Source organism: Taudactylus pleione, unplaced genomic scaffold (assembly GCF_031769625.1).
Source record: "Taudactylus pleione unplaced genomic scaffold, aTauple2 ptg001060l, whole genome shotgun sequence".
Classification (NCBI taxonomy): Eukaryota; Metazoa; Chordata; class Amphibia; order Anura; family Myobatrachidae; genus Taudactylus; species Taudactylus pleione.
The window spans coordinates 3,203,331-3,218,789 of NW_028285461.1; positions in this window are offsets into that span (position 1 = coordinate 3,203,331).

Below are 15,459 nucleotides of genomic sequence, written 5' to 3' on the forward strand. Positions count from 1 at the left end.
CTATTTCTTGACCTCTGCTCTGTATATTCTGATATAATTAGATTTTCTCTATCACTTTTAATTGCTCACCGCATCAATTAGTGATTCCTTTTTAATATTTAGTTGGAATTGCTGTAATTTTCTCTTTTAAATTTCAATAGTTGCGTTCAGAGGTGAATTTGCCACAGATCTCTTATACTTGCAGCCTCATTTACTGAATTGTTTACTTAATATTAATCTTTATTTGGTAGCAACCTGACCCCCCCCCCCCCCCCCCTCCACCACCACCACCTCGAATTATATCTTGCATGCTGATAGCTCACTATCTTTGTATTTAAATGCTTGCAAAACCACATGTCAATGTAATTTATTATTATTGTACTTTATATTATATTACGCAGTGCTTTACACTGAGAGGAGCATGATGCAAATAAGTAACATACAGTGACAATAAACCAATGGTAATGATGGGCGTGCAAGGTGTGAGTAAGCATTAAATACATCAGTTAGTAGAATAAGTAAAACAATAATAATTTTTAGGAGGAAGTTTGTGCAGGAGCAGCCCTGACAAATTTGGTGCCCTAGGCAAGATTTAAGTGGTGCCTTCCCCTACCATGCCCTTGGGCCAACCGCCCAACATTGTACCATGGGCCTGACACCTGAGACCCTGGACTTCCACCTGAACATCAAAGGGGCCAGTATAAGCTTTTTTTCAAGAGCCCCCTTGCCCCCAGCAATGGCGTAAGTTCATCCCAGGCGCCCGGATGCAAGTTATCATTTAGTACCCCCCTACCCCCATATTTACAGCCCTAAGTGGGGTGAATATATTGTGGGTGATGGAGGAGGTGCCCCTTCAGTGCTGGCGCCTTGCGGCAGGCGCCTCCATTGTCTCCCATACTTCTGCCCCTGGCCCCCAGGGCTTAGGTATCCTGAGTCTACTGGCTTTACCCAACAACTTCTGCTGCTTCTTCTGGTCTTCTGGTGCCTTTGGTCCTCCCGCCAGGTCATCTCTTCTATGCTCCCCATCCACCGTCGTACTGACTTTGCATGGGCGAATAAAAATGCAGAGTGAGTTGGCGGAGCACTGATGCAGCCAATCAAGAGTAGCCGTGGTGAGCCAATCACCATGCCTCAAAGTGAAGAACCCTGTAGAGGAAAAAAAATGTCAGGTCTGTCCTATTTAGGCTTTCCTTTACACTACTGAGTGCTTGCCTACTCTCCAGAAATGTCTGTGAAACTTCCAGATTTTGTTTTGTTTCTGTATCATACTGTTTATTTTTTGTTCCCCATACTTTGATATCCATTATGGAGTATGTGTGTAATGTTCTGGTTTAGTTGTGGACCCGGGGTGGTGACAGGAGCAGATACAGAAGCGGATTTAAATAAAAAGGTAGAATCTTCAATGAGTGATTTAGCAGACATGGGAATGGCAAAAGCAAAAGTCCAGGTTTAGCACTAAAGTACACTTGAAAACTGTAGTGAGGATAATGGGAGAATGTCCCGATAGAGGCAAATATGAACAGTCCAGTATGCAGGTTAGTGAGCTGAAAAAAACATCAGGCAGAGGTGATGAGTCCAGCTGGGAGTGAAATGGAAAAAACACAGGCAGAGGTGATGAGTCCAGCTGGGAGTGAAATGGAAAAAACACAGGCAGAGGTGATGAGTCCAGCTGGGAGCGAAATGGAGGCAAGGTGCAGGGTGTCAGCAGGCTCAAGCACTCAGGCAGGGGAAAAGGTAGTGGAGGATGCAGGATAGTCCAGCGGGTTTTTGGAGCTGACAAGCAGGCTGGCAGGTAGCGTTTTCACAGGTAATAAGAGTTGAGCACAGAGAACTCCCCTCTCCAGCTAGGCTGAGATACACGTTGCACTGGCAATGAAGGAAGGCTCTGAACCTTCCTAAATACCCTCATGCCGCGCTATGACTGGCTGAAGGGAGCACATGACTCACCAAGATTGGCAGTTGAATCACATGGTCAGAAGGCAAGATGGCGGCGCCCATGCCAAACAGAACGGAAACACCACCAGGCCCTACCAGCCCTGAGTGACAATGTGCCCGCACAGAAACACGCGCAGCCAATGCCCCTTGCCAAACACCAGCGCCACCCCGCCAGACCCCCCCGCCATAGTGACCTCACAGGCAATGCCCGACGACCACCATGCCGAGAAACCCTGTCCGTGACAATTTGTAATATATCTGTGTAGTGTATTTTAAAATAAAAGATTTAAAAAAAAGAAACTTCCAGATTTTTTAGAAAGTCCTAAAGACTCACAGGAGTGTAGATCACCCTCACGCATGCCACCCAATAAGTAAGATGGAAGGGGCACAATGACATCTCATCATGGTCCTGTCCTCTCTGCATGAGGCTTTAATTCATGGCATTGGGTCAAATGACGCCGTTCCAAAAATTCCACCCCACATAGTGACCTTCTGCAACACCTCTATGTTAACTCTCATGGAGGGGCAAGAAAAAAAGCGCAGCTGTGCCCTGTGCAGATCAGTGTTCCACTGATAAAAAGTCTGCTCTGCACATCCTCTGTCAGTGAAGCAACTAATTTAATTTTCAAACAGACTTCATGACCGCGATTCAATTGTTCTAGATGCTCCCTGCTGAGCGTCTATACTTATAGGCTCCCGACAGAACAATTCAATTGTTTCTCCATTTGGGGGACCACAGTAGTAATCACGGTCACAAGCCCCGGGTTTATCCATGCACAGCTGCTAAACCCGTCTAACGAAGTGGTTAGGTCAACCAAACAGCCATTTGGGAACCAAAAACCATCGTTGGGGCGCCCAAAGAACTGGGCTTTGGACACATTTCTTCTCGTACCTTAACAGGCTGCAAGAAGGAATGTGTCCCTCCGCAGCTTTAGGCGCACCCTATTTTTCTAACACAACATCACATAAATTCTTAAGATCACACGTTATGGTTATCCACGTACGTTAACTGTGCTACCAGAAACAATGACTGTAGATCTGCTATCTATATGTTTGCAGTGCAATAGGTGCAGAAAAGGTGTCTACCTGGTAACACCTGCAGCCTTTCCCGGTCATTCACTGTTCTGATGAAGTTGGGACACCTCTAATCAGTTGCACTTTTAGGGGAGGGGCTGGCCACCAAGAAAGAAGGAATCAGTCTGATCGCCTCTGGGGCACAAAGAATGTAAACAGGGGCGTAACTAGACCTAGGTTGGTCCCATAGCAAAATGTACACGCCCCTCCCTCCTAGCCGATCATCCCATGGTATGCAGTTGGGAAGCCGGCAGACCTAATCCCGACAGCCGGATTCCCGACTGTCATATCCCGGCAAGGGTCTAAAAACAGGTGTCAATATGCCGACGCCTGTCATTAGACATACGCCGGGAGTCCGACGCCCCGCATTCCGATCGAAGGGATGCCGGGCGCCGAGTGTGGATAGCCACGGGGGGGAGGGTTAGGTTTAGGGTTCCCGGGGGAGACTTAGGGTTAGGCACCCCCTCGGGAGGTTAGGTTTAGGCTAGGGAAAGGGGGGGTTAGCATTAGGCACCCCCGGAGGGGGACTTAGGGTTAGGCACCCCCCAGGGGGAATTAGCTTTAGGCAGCGGGGAAGGAGGGGTTAGGTTTAGGCACTCAGAGGGGGGATTAGGGTTAGGCACTGGGGTGGAAGGTTATGGTTAGGCATCCCTAAGGGAGGGTTAGGGTTAGGGGGTTGAAATAGGTTAGTATACACTTACCTGGGGATGATTGGGATTTCCTCCTCTGTCGGGATGCCGCTGTCGGGATTCCAACCACCGGGCATGGGTCCAGTGGTAAATCATGCCGATTCCCATCCCATGATCCCCACGGACGGCTTCTCCGTTAGCAGTGTGCTGCTGCAGGCACATCTGCTCTCCCGACCAGGTCCGTCTCTCCTCCTCACTGACTGACGCTGAAAGGGAGGCGTGGCTGTGGTCCAGGATGCCCCAGCAGACTCAGCATGGCCACACCTCTTCCCAGCATTAGTGAGGAGAGATCGGAGAGCAGATGTGCCTGCAGTGCAGCAGCACTCTGCTACGAAAGAAGAAACCACCCACGGGGATTAGGAGGAGGGCGCGTGGCTGGCAGCATAACTGGGTGCAGGTGGAGGGCCGGGCCCCGGAGGTAGACCATGCCCTGTAGCAGCCGCACCCATACCTCACAACTTTCTGTTCGTACAGCGTATGCCTGAAAAGGGGATGTAGCCTCAGGGAAAGGGGGCAAAGCCTCACAGCACACCCCTTCACCTCACTGCGGGGGCGTGCTCAGCACTCTTCGAGATGCTGGGCTGCCCCCAGACTCCCTCTAGACTGTGAATAGACGCCGTGTGCATGTGCATGGCATCTATTCTCCCGCTGCTTACCCGATGCACTGCTATTCAGAGCAGGAGTGTGTGCTCCACCACCACCACGGGACACTGCGGCCTGCGGGTGGGACAGCAGGACAGTCCTGTAAAAATGAGACTGTCCTGCTGAAGGAGGGACAGTTGGGAGGAATGGCTGCACCCCCTGTACCTACTGTAGCTATGCCTATGAGTGTAGAGAAATTTGGTTGGTCCATGTAGAGGGGTTAGGCAAAACATATAATGACTGAGACAAGAAAGTTGACAGATGGACTGCATACAGTTTGTTAAGGAATTACAAGCAATGGGTCGGACCCATTTGCCTGGCATTTTGCCCACTCCTAATCTGGTCAGGGGTGCAGGGAGTTTCCAAGAGCCCAAAAATCTCCCTCCGGTGGCTTGAAAACACACTAGGCGGCACAAAACCCCCTTGCTCGCGCTTGAATGACATGAATGGCACACCGTAGGTTCATGAGAATGATCTGCCTGTCTCCCTTATAGCCTGTCTCCACCTATCATTGTTTCATTCTGCCTCTCAGCTCTACCTAGAGCTTGTGGTCACTTACTGAATTCTATGGGGTACTTAACTGTAGCACTCAGAGGGAGTCAGTCAGCGTGAGGGAGCGGGGCCGTGCTGAGCTCAGTTTGTGGCCCCTGAGAACTGGTAAGCAAAGTGCCGGCAAGTGGCCGCAGAGACACTCTGGCATCTGGACACACGGCTGGAGGGGACTGCTGGTCCAGGAAATGTTAGGAGGTCATCTAAAATATAGAAGAACCTTAACCGCTCAAGGTATAAAATGTATAGTGATAGAACAGACAATGTGACAAGCAATATATCAACATAAATGAACAGTCAGTCTGAGAATATAAATAGTATTATTTATCAATGATTGGAACAACTGGCATTTAAAATAATGAATTATAGATAATTATAGATAACACTGGGGAACAAAAAAAAAATATTTTTTTTCTTGCCAAGGATTTAAGATCGGTGTGAGAGTACTTGCAGGTCCTATTTTCGCATTAGATGTTTGCTATAGCTCCAGTTTTCAAATTAATGAAAAATTATAAAATTCTATTATTTTCTCCATGTGAAGTACCTTACTAGTCTAGGCTGCTTTACTTAACAGAATCGACTTAGTTTTTGCTTGTTTAACAACTACCCTCTTTCAACAATAACAAGAATTAGTTTTATTTGTGATAACTGTCACAAGCCGCCGCACTGCGAATACTGTGCAAGGAGAACGCCGGGCAAGCGTTCGCTGAATCTCCGTCTACCTACAGTCCATCATGCTGAGGATCAGTCCGGATTGGCTCGCTCCTACATCTATATCCTGCTGGCGCAGACGCTGCTCCGATGCCGGTGATAGCGTTATCGTGTTTCCGGTCCGGGCTTTTTCTCCAGTTGAGCTCCAGTTTTCCTGCCTCCTATATTGTTCCCTGCCGTTCGTGTCATCCAGGCGGCACGGACAGTACTCTGTGTTCAGAGTATGCTCTACAGCGTCAGCTGCTTGTGACAACCCGGTGGCGCAGGCCGCACTACAGCGTCAGCTGCTTGTGTCAACCCGGCGGCACAGGTCGCAGGTACAGCATCAGCTCCTTGTGTCAACCCGGCAACACAGGCCGTACTACAGTGACTGTTGTGCGCAATCCTGCGCATCAACACCAGTGACTTTGTTTCAGCTATATTCGGCTACTGCCGCATCAAGCAAGGCTGCTGCACGGCCCACAGGCCGCTTCATATTCTATGGCCCACTGGCCACAGCCAGCCAAGTTATACCAGCCCTCAGGGCTGCTGCACGGCCCACAGGCCGCTTCATATTCTATGGCCCACTGGCCACAGCCAGCCAAGTTATACCAGCCCTCAGGGCTGCTGCACGGCCCACAGGCCGCTTCATATTCTACGGCCCACTGGCCACAGCCAGCCAAGTTATAACAGCCCTCAAGGCTGTTGCACGGCCCACAGGCCGCTTCATATTCTACGGCTCACTGGCCACAGCCAGCCAAGTTATACCAGCCCTCAGGGCTGCTGCACGGCCCACTGGCCACAGCCAGCCAAGTTATACCAGCCCTCAGGGCTGCTGCACGGCCCACTGGCCACAGCCAGCCAAGTTATACCAGCCCTCAAGGATGCTCAGACCACAGCCACGCCTCCTCCCATCATACAGAGAGGAGCAACGGAGAGGACCGAGTGACGCAGTTAGCGCACCTCCTGTTCCTTTGTTCGGCTCTCTTCTCTGTCCCACCACAACCAATTTCCCGCCATTTGGGCTTGTTTTGTTTAGTACGTCCTCGGCTTTTGTTGGGAGTTAGCACTGAATGTGTGAAACAAAACGTTTTTGCCGTAAAAATTAGTTCTTCTTGGAGATGATATACTAACAACCCTGATGTTTTTTGTTATATTTGTGGCAAATATAGTGTTGCAAAAAAAGGAGAAAAAATATAACTGTATTCGTAAAACAAGCGTATCAGGCTTATTTTGGACGTCACATAAGCCAGAAAGACAAGATTTAGGTGCCTCACAAAGTTGGTAAAACCTGCATGGAATCACTCCGTAATTGGACTAAAGGTGATCGAAGAGGACTTAATTTCGGCATACCTATGATGTGGTGTGAGCCAAAAGATCACTTGAGTGACTGCTATTTTTGTGCTGTAAATGTGAAGGGTATGAATCGATTTAAGAAACGCAAATGGGAATACCCAAGTATGAATTCTGCAAAACAACCGATACCACATAGCGAAGATTTACCTGTACTATCATTCAGTTCTTTGTGCGAAGCTGAATGTGTTGATGTGGAAATGTTACTTTCATCCAGTGCAAGTGACAAAACAGATGAAAGTGAGTTTGAAGAAAGTTCCTCTACTCCAAACAAATTTTCTCAAGAGGAACTAAACGATATAATTTGTGACTTGAATTTATCAATAAAAGGAGCTGAGCTTATAGCATCCAGTCTTCAGGAAAAGCACTGGCTTCAGCCGCATGTTACTTTAACGCCGTATTGAAATAGAGAGCAAGCCATACTGCCGTTCTTTAGCCAAGATAACAATCTTATGTATTACAACAATATTCCGGAACTTCTCCAGATGATGGGCTTACCAGAATATCGAGCAGAAGACTGGCGTCTCTTTTTGGATAGTTCTAAAAGGAGCTTAAAATGCCTATTACTGCACAATGGGAATAAATTTGAGTCGATTCCTATCAGTCACTCAACAAAACAAAGTACAGTATGAAAATATCAAGTTAGTCTTAGAAACAAATTGCTTATTCTCAGCATCAGTGGTCTGTCTGTGTCGATTTAAAAATGGTAAACTTTCTTCTTGGGCAGCGAAGTGGATATACTAAGTATCCTTGTCACATATGTTTATGGGATGGTCGTGCAAAACAAAAGCACTGGCAGCAAACCGTATGGCCTCCAAGAGAATTTATAACTGTAGGAGAAGCCAAAATCATTCATGAGCCCTTAATTGATAGGAAAAAAATCATACTGCCGTCTCTCCATATCAAACTGGGTTTAATGAAACAATTTGTAAAAGCATTGGACAAGTCAGGTGATTGTTTCACGTATATTTGTTGAACATTTCCATCTGTTAGTATTGAAAAATTAAGGGCAGGAATTTTTGACGGCCCACAGATACGGAAACTTTTACCACATCTATGACTGAAACCGATTTGAATCTGAAGCATGGGCTGAGTTATGTGTCTGTCATTCAAAAAAAATTTAGGCAATCACAAGGCAGACAGCTACCATGAATTAGTCCACAACTTGCTAAAATGTTTCGAGAAAATAGGTGCCAACATGAGTATTAAAGTAAATTTTTTGTAACTTCCCGTCCAATCTAGGAGATTTAAGAGAAGAACACGGTGAACGGTTCCACCAGGATATTCAGGTAATGGAAGAAAGATATCAAGGAAGGTGGGATCGTCACATGATGGCCGATTATTTTTGGAGTCTACAAATGGACTGCCCGCAACAAGCATAAAAAAGAAAATCATACAAAAAACGGTTCTCATAGCTTCCTAACAATTACATATGTAATTATCCTGTGTGTTTTTATGCAATCAGTATGGCCGGCTGTTCAAATCCCGCCAGCGGAAGCCCGGCAGCAGTGAAGATCCCGAAGCTAAAAAGGTAAGTACTAACTAACCTAATTTTACCCTCTAACCCTCCGTTAGGGGTGCCTAACCCTAACCTCCCCCCAAGTGCCTAACCCTAACTCCCCTCTAAGTGCCTAAACCTTACCCCCCCTTTCCCACAGCCTAACTCTAAGTCTCCCAGGGGGTTGCCTAACCCTAACCTCCCCCCAGGGGTGCCTAGCCCAAACCCCCCCTTCCCCCGTGCGGCTGTCCGCGCCCGGCTTACCTTCGATCAATAAGATAATAACTTTTTATGAATCAAATTTAATCAGAATAAAAAAATATCTTTTTATCTATTTTTAACATTGTTTATTTCAATTTTTCATAAATATTAAAGACCAATTTAAGTCTCAAAAACTAGAGCCAACTTAAAAATGAGAATGGCATATTCATGATCAGGAGTACAAAATTAATCAGAATCGACTCTTAAATCCCTGGCAATAGATTGACTGTTCCCCAGTGTAATAGGTAATTTTTTTCCTCTCGTTATTATATATTTGCTTAGAATATGTTTTATGAATCAGCAGGTCTTTATTATTTTTCTAGCATATATTTCTCGTTTAAAATGCTTTATGCTGAAATTGTATGTTATCATGACAATAAACCTCTAGAGGGCAGCAAAGAAACATCTTTCAGGAGTCCTAGTTATCTTTAAGCCAGCCATTCAACTCACTGGTTTTTCTGGTATTACATCCTCTATATTTATAGGCCATTGTATTTTTAGTACAAATATTATTTTTATCATATCATTTCTTCAAAAGAAATTAATGAATGATTCCTTTTTTTCTACTTTTTACGCAGCATGGGGCCAAATTGTAAGTTATAAAACTTACAATTTGTCCCCATGCTGCATAAAAAGGGCTTTGTTCACTAAGTTAAGTATGGAGGTGTCTGTGTCAGATTCATGGAGTAGAATACAATATTTCATCTCTCCAGTTCTTGAACCTGACCCAAATCACAGCGTCAGGGACTGGTGGCAAATTTTTAGCCTAGGAGTCAAGTACTCAGAACTGACCCATAGTAAATGAGCAGAAACCAATCTTTTAAGGTAGTTTTAATTGCAGTAAATATTCAGTCACCCAATCAACCCTAATTAGAATCCATTGCCTACATGGGGACCTTCTATATCACAGGTTCTCAAACTCGGTCTTCATGACCCCAAACAGTGCATGTTATCCAGGTCACCTCACAGAATCACAAGTAAGATAATAAGCTCCACCTGTGGATCTTTTAAAATGTGTCAGTGAGTAATGAATACAACTGTGCACCTGCTGGGTGACCTGGAAAATGTCACCTGTGTGGGGTCCTGAGGACTGAGTTTGAGAACCACTGCTCTATATGGTATATTATTGGGTAGATCCACGTGATTTTAAATTAACTAGTAGACAGCGTCTTAATAAAAATAAATCCTCTCCTCACGACAGTTTCACTTTAAGGGACTTTTACAGAGTTATTTTAAATATTTGAAAGGTAAATATTAAAATAATATCTGTGTTTTGTTATAGATTAGGGAGGTTTCTCATTCAAAATTAATAAACATTTATTAACATCAGTAAACAAAAACATATATTATAATTAATTTTCATTGTGAAAGTAAATATGTTACAAAATTCAAATGCACAAATACTAATTCAAACTTCTGTTTGCAGTCACTATAATGTCTTGCTACTTTGTATATGTCGGTATATGCATACAGTTCAAGTCTTCAGCATTGGTGAAAGTCAACATCGCATGTGTGAGTTGCCTGCATGTGTGAAATTGCACACAGATCCCTGCCTTGTGACACTATAAAGCAGAAGCAGACCTAGCAGTCAATGCTAGGTGATTGCTAGGGTTAACCAAGTTCTGCCTGCACACCTGCTCTATCTTTGTACCAATACTGGATTGTGTTTCACTACTTGCTTCTGCTCTGATCCTTTTGCTGATACAATGCATCGATCCCAGCTTGTGTTTGACTACTCGCTTCTGCTCTCCCGCTCCTTACAAGCCGGCCAGAATCTGCATGTGAGTATCTACAGAAGGTAGGTGAGTGCATTTTACCTGCTATGCAATAGTGTTTAAGCATAGACATTCTTGTAGAACTTCCAGAACTGAGGAGGCTGGGCTGCAAGCTTAAATTTTTTGATTAAAATATGAACTAATTCGTCCTGCTTTTGCTTTGCAAAATACACATCAATTTGTAGCAGTGACAATTGTTTTTCTAATATGGGATTGGCCTGGAGGACTCACGCTCTCATTCGCGCAGTCCTAGCCTATCTCTGTGAAGCCTAATGTCCAGAGTAACCTATATTGGTGAGGGTGCTGATCAATTTGAAAGAAAGATGGAGGATGCTGGGACCTTTCCAGCAAGTGCAGCAAATTTGGTAGGATATCATGTGCTAGAAATACAAGAAGACCAAGATAACAAAATAATTTAAAAATCAAATGAACGACAGAGAGGGTGGAAGTCCCTGCACTCAATCTATACCTCAAGAGCGTTTTCTCTCAACCACCAAGTGCGCCGAGGCACCCTGAGGTGCTGCAGTGCACTTACAGGGGTGCCGTGGATGGGAGGTACAGTCCGGTATTGGTCCGGGTTTAAGTAAGCAATGTGACTTAAGTTCATATACATTAATATAGCAGTCAAGTTAATTATGTCAGTACTATGAGCTAGAGGGTCCAGTCAGCAATTAGTAGTAACAGGATTCATTACAGAGAAGAATGAGAACGGAGAAACCCAACAGACTTATGGGACCAAATGTAATAGGGTGAGAGTTTAGAAAAGTGAGAGTTTCTGACACTTTTTAAACTTTGCCAATGTAATAGAGTCCAAAAACAAAGTAACAGAGTGAACTTGCATGTTTTTTTAGACTTAAAAAACTCTCACGATTTAAAATCTCATTCAGATGTTTTCCAATTTTGAAGATAAAACTCAACCAATGTGAGAGTTTACTGCTAAACTCTCACATTTTCTAAACTCTCACCCTATTACATTTGGCCCATGGTCTTTCAGGTACTTCCTGGTCTGTGGAATATGGGGAAACAGGTATACATCATTTTATTAATAATCATAGGGCTTCTTCCTAGGTTTTAGCCACATATAATATAACCTATGCATGAACAAGGAGGCTGAGGGTGAAAACCCCAGAGGTATCTTACTTCCTTTTCCCTGAGTTGATGGGTGACACTATGCAATGTTCTTCCATGGGCTAAAGTTACTGGTGAAATATCCTGAAACTGGTGGATTGAGAAGCCCTCAAAATCCACTACACTGGCGATTTCTTACTTCTTGAAGTTCTCTTTGGACTGTATCTAGTGCAGATGGGTAATTACATCCCAAGGTAGGACTTTGGTCTCTAGGTACAGTTTAAGGGCTCGGTGTGCTCTGTCTGTGGTGCACCATTCTAGGCTCTTCCATAGTACTGACATCTGCTGTTGTTTTTTTCACCTATCTTCTTTGATCCAGGTTAAAATATAAGTTCCGCATGCATAAAGTTTTGAGAAAACTAAGACTCCACATATGCAACAAAACAATTGTGAAAGTCTGCCTCAGCAGAAGAGAAATTTGGTTGTCAAAACTGGATTATTGGCTGAGACAAGATCAGTTTAAAATTGAATCGCAGCGACACCATCTTGCGACTGGCCGCAAGACGCCATTTTGCGAAATGGCCGCCTAAGCGCCATTTTAAATAAACTCACACTTTAGTACATGTGGCGATAATACTATTAGCATAATGCGAATGGTCATCTGTGACAGTCGGCATAAGTTAAGGCGATTCACCAAAAGCCCATTTCATTACTTTACGTATTATAAAGGATATATATTTCAGAAATGGCTTTACAGTATGCCAAAATTGCATTAGAGCAAGTGGCCAGGTGACAACTGGCTTGTGTAGATAAGCTTCCTGGATAGTGTTTGCCCTCACAACAGGTGGTCTGGCTCGAATACACACCTACATTAGCAAGCTTCCTGCAATTACATGATTTCAAAGACTAGAGTGTCATCTTATGTTTGTCTCTTGGGTTATTTGCATTTCACACAAGAGACTGGAAGAATAACAGAGTTTTTCTTTTGAAGTCTGGGACAGGTGGGGGGGACTGCTCACAGAGTGGGCATGTGGAACTACCTGGCTCAGCATGTCACACTGCTAAAATGTTCACTCAGTGAGAGTTAACTGCACCCCTTCCTCATACACACATTAATACGTCTTTATACCAAACCCCGAATACTCACACATTACATATTCACACATAAGGTTTAATAAGCTTTAAAGTATATGATTTAAGTTGGTTCAGTTAGTTTAAATGCTGTGAAATAAAGATATTTGATAACTAAGGTTCTATACATGTTAAGACAGCAGTTTTTGGGTTCGTACTGATGCATACTCTTTCAACAGAATTCCGGTACTATTGGTGTGGAGATCGCATCATGCATTCTCGAGTTATGGATCGCAGAGCCTACAAGCAACAAAATGTATATTTTAGGAACAACTGTTAGGATGCAGCATGGGGAGGCGGGAGGGAAAAGACCCTCAGTTGTTAGAGCCTGGGCGAGTCTATTTGAACCAGCCTGTTAAATGCACTGTAACATATGCTTCTCCCCTGGGAACCAATGGAATAAGCAAGAAACTTCTCTATTGTCCTGTCTATTCTGGGGGGTATAAACATGTGTGCTCAAGCACTGGGTCTTTAGTCTTCTTGCTGAATGCTGAATGCTGATGGGGTCTCTTGCTGATGCCTATCACCGGGTCCGGAAGCGCGGCATATGTATACTGTACTTGGGGGTCTGTATAATTCCTTTGCGTCTAATTGTGTCTGGATCAATAGCGTGTAACTGACTGTGCTTTTTACTTGAATAATACTTTGTGCTTTGGAACCACATGTTCTAAGTCTGGAGTCTCTATTTACTGTATGACTGCGTACGCAAATTAAGCGTCATCCTTAGAGGTTTATAGGTAGGATTTTAGAAGGTACAGGCAGGGGCATATAGAGGTTCAATTTTAATATCAACAGATGAGGGCTCATCGAGTGAAGTCACTTACCTACTCACACGGCACATACGTCTAGCGATATCTCTGCAAAGGGTGGAGTGGCCACATACAGGGTTTTCCTGTAACCGCTTTGTGCTGAAAGATCGCTATCCATTTTCGTGTGAGCCAAAGAAGCTGACTAGAATCTAGGAACAAGAAAGGAAAAAGTTTGTTTTCCTTTGTTGATAGAACCTAACGCTTAGAGGGGTGCCGCAGTATTGAGTACGCGGTTGAGACGCATTTCTCCCGAGAGAAAAAGGTTAAATATTTTGAATGTTTAAAACTGTGGCAGCATGAGGGGGATGCATGGCTTAAAAATGTGCAAGCGACGCAAACTAGCGTCGTGAGCACATTGCCAGAAAATACATCCGCGACGCTAAATTACAATACGGGCGAGCCGCAAAATGGCACGCACATGTGGCAAGGTAGCATCGTGGAGAGTATTGCCAGCAGTTCACGCTCACCTCCCCCACCTTATGTGGATGGAGGTGCAAGTACAGTTACCAAAAATACCCATAAAAATTTAACAACTTGTACCCTCTCTTAAGCAACTATAAAGAACATGTTCATGATATGGATGATGAGCCTATTGTAATGTCTGCCATTTCCCATGCTGTGCAAATGATAGATGCTGCATCACCACAATCACGGGTGGTGCCGCCATCTCCATCGGTAACAGCAAGGGAAGTGTTAACACACTCTGCACCCGTAGAGGAAGTTGTTAATACCATACGTAGCAGCAGCAGATTAAACCCCCAGCCAGGTAACCAGGTCAGAGGTAGCAACACTGCCGGTCTGCATCATATTCGGACGATAACTGTTCCGAATGGAAATGCAGATGCGAACGGTGTAGTGCCCATGAGGGAAGTAGTAATGCATTGTCCATGGACAAGAGCAGAACTAAATTCCATCATAAATGATTTCCCCGATCCCAAGAAGGAACTAGCCAAATGTCAAAGATTTTTGAGAAATTTGGGTAGTTCAGATGAGCCCACTAATAAAGATTGGTGTGTGGTGTTAAGGGCCTGTCTGCCACGCAATACCGACGTGACAAAATTTATCATGGATTGTGTATTGGATGGTGACGTTCCCTTAACAGACCAAGTAAACCAAGGTAACATTTCCCGCATTGTAACTCAATTGGGTATATATTTTCCAGTAGTAGTTAACTGGAACAAAATTTTCACAATTAAGCAAAAGGAGAGTGAATCTGCAGAGGATTATTGCGATCGGGCTCTGCAGGCTATCACCCAGTACACTGGGATAGAAGATATTAAAGATAGCACTCACCACAGGGGAATGATAGTCACGGTACTCATGGACGGTCTGAGAGATGACTTAAAGACTCGGGCTCAGACCTCACAGCCTGGCTGGAGGGAACTTACAATAGATAACCTCATAGAGTCTGCCATAGAACATGATAAAAATATCACAAAGAAGAGAGAGACCCAGAGCAAAAAACTAATGGCTGTCAGTATCCAAGCTCTGGAAGGAATGACAATAACATCACAGCCAACCGACACACCTGCACCCACACACAACCTGCACCTGAACAATTACACGTCCTCACCAATCCCACACCACAGCAAACACATCCTTACCCCATATATCATACACAACCACAGGTCCCATACTCATATCCCCCACAATATCCTTACCCTCCCTATCCTTACCCATACCCACCACCTTTCCCTCTTGCTCAAATCCCACAACAATCTTTTCATCCACCCCGTTCAAAATTATGTTTTAACTGTCACCAAGTGGGACACATAAGTAAGTACTGCAAAGTGAAGAACACCACACAGGAACACGAGTTTCCCATGGGTTCATAGGTAACCCCAGTATCTTCTCCCAGGCCTTATATGACTGTTTACAATCTTTTCAACCTGCCAATGTATCTGTTCTAATGTAAAATGTGGATGATTTATTGTTGTATTTTAGGTCATGTTTAAATTATATTAAACTGTTGTGCTTTATCTCCCACTCATAGGACGCAAGGTTGC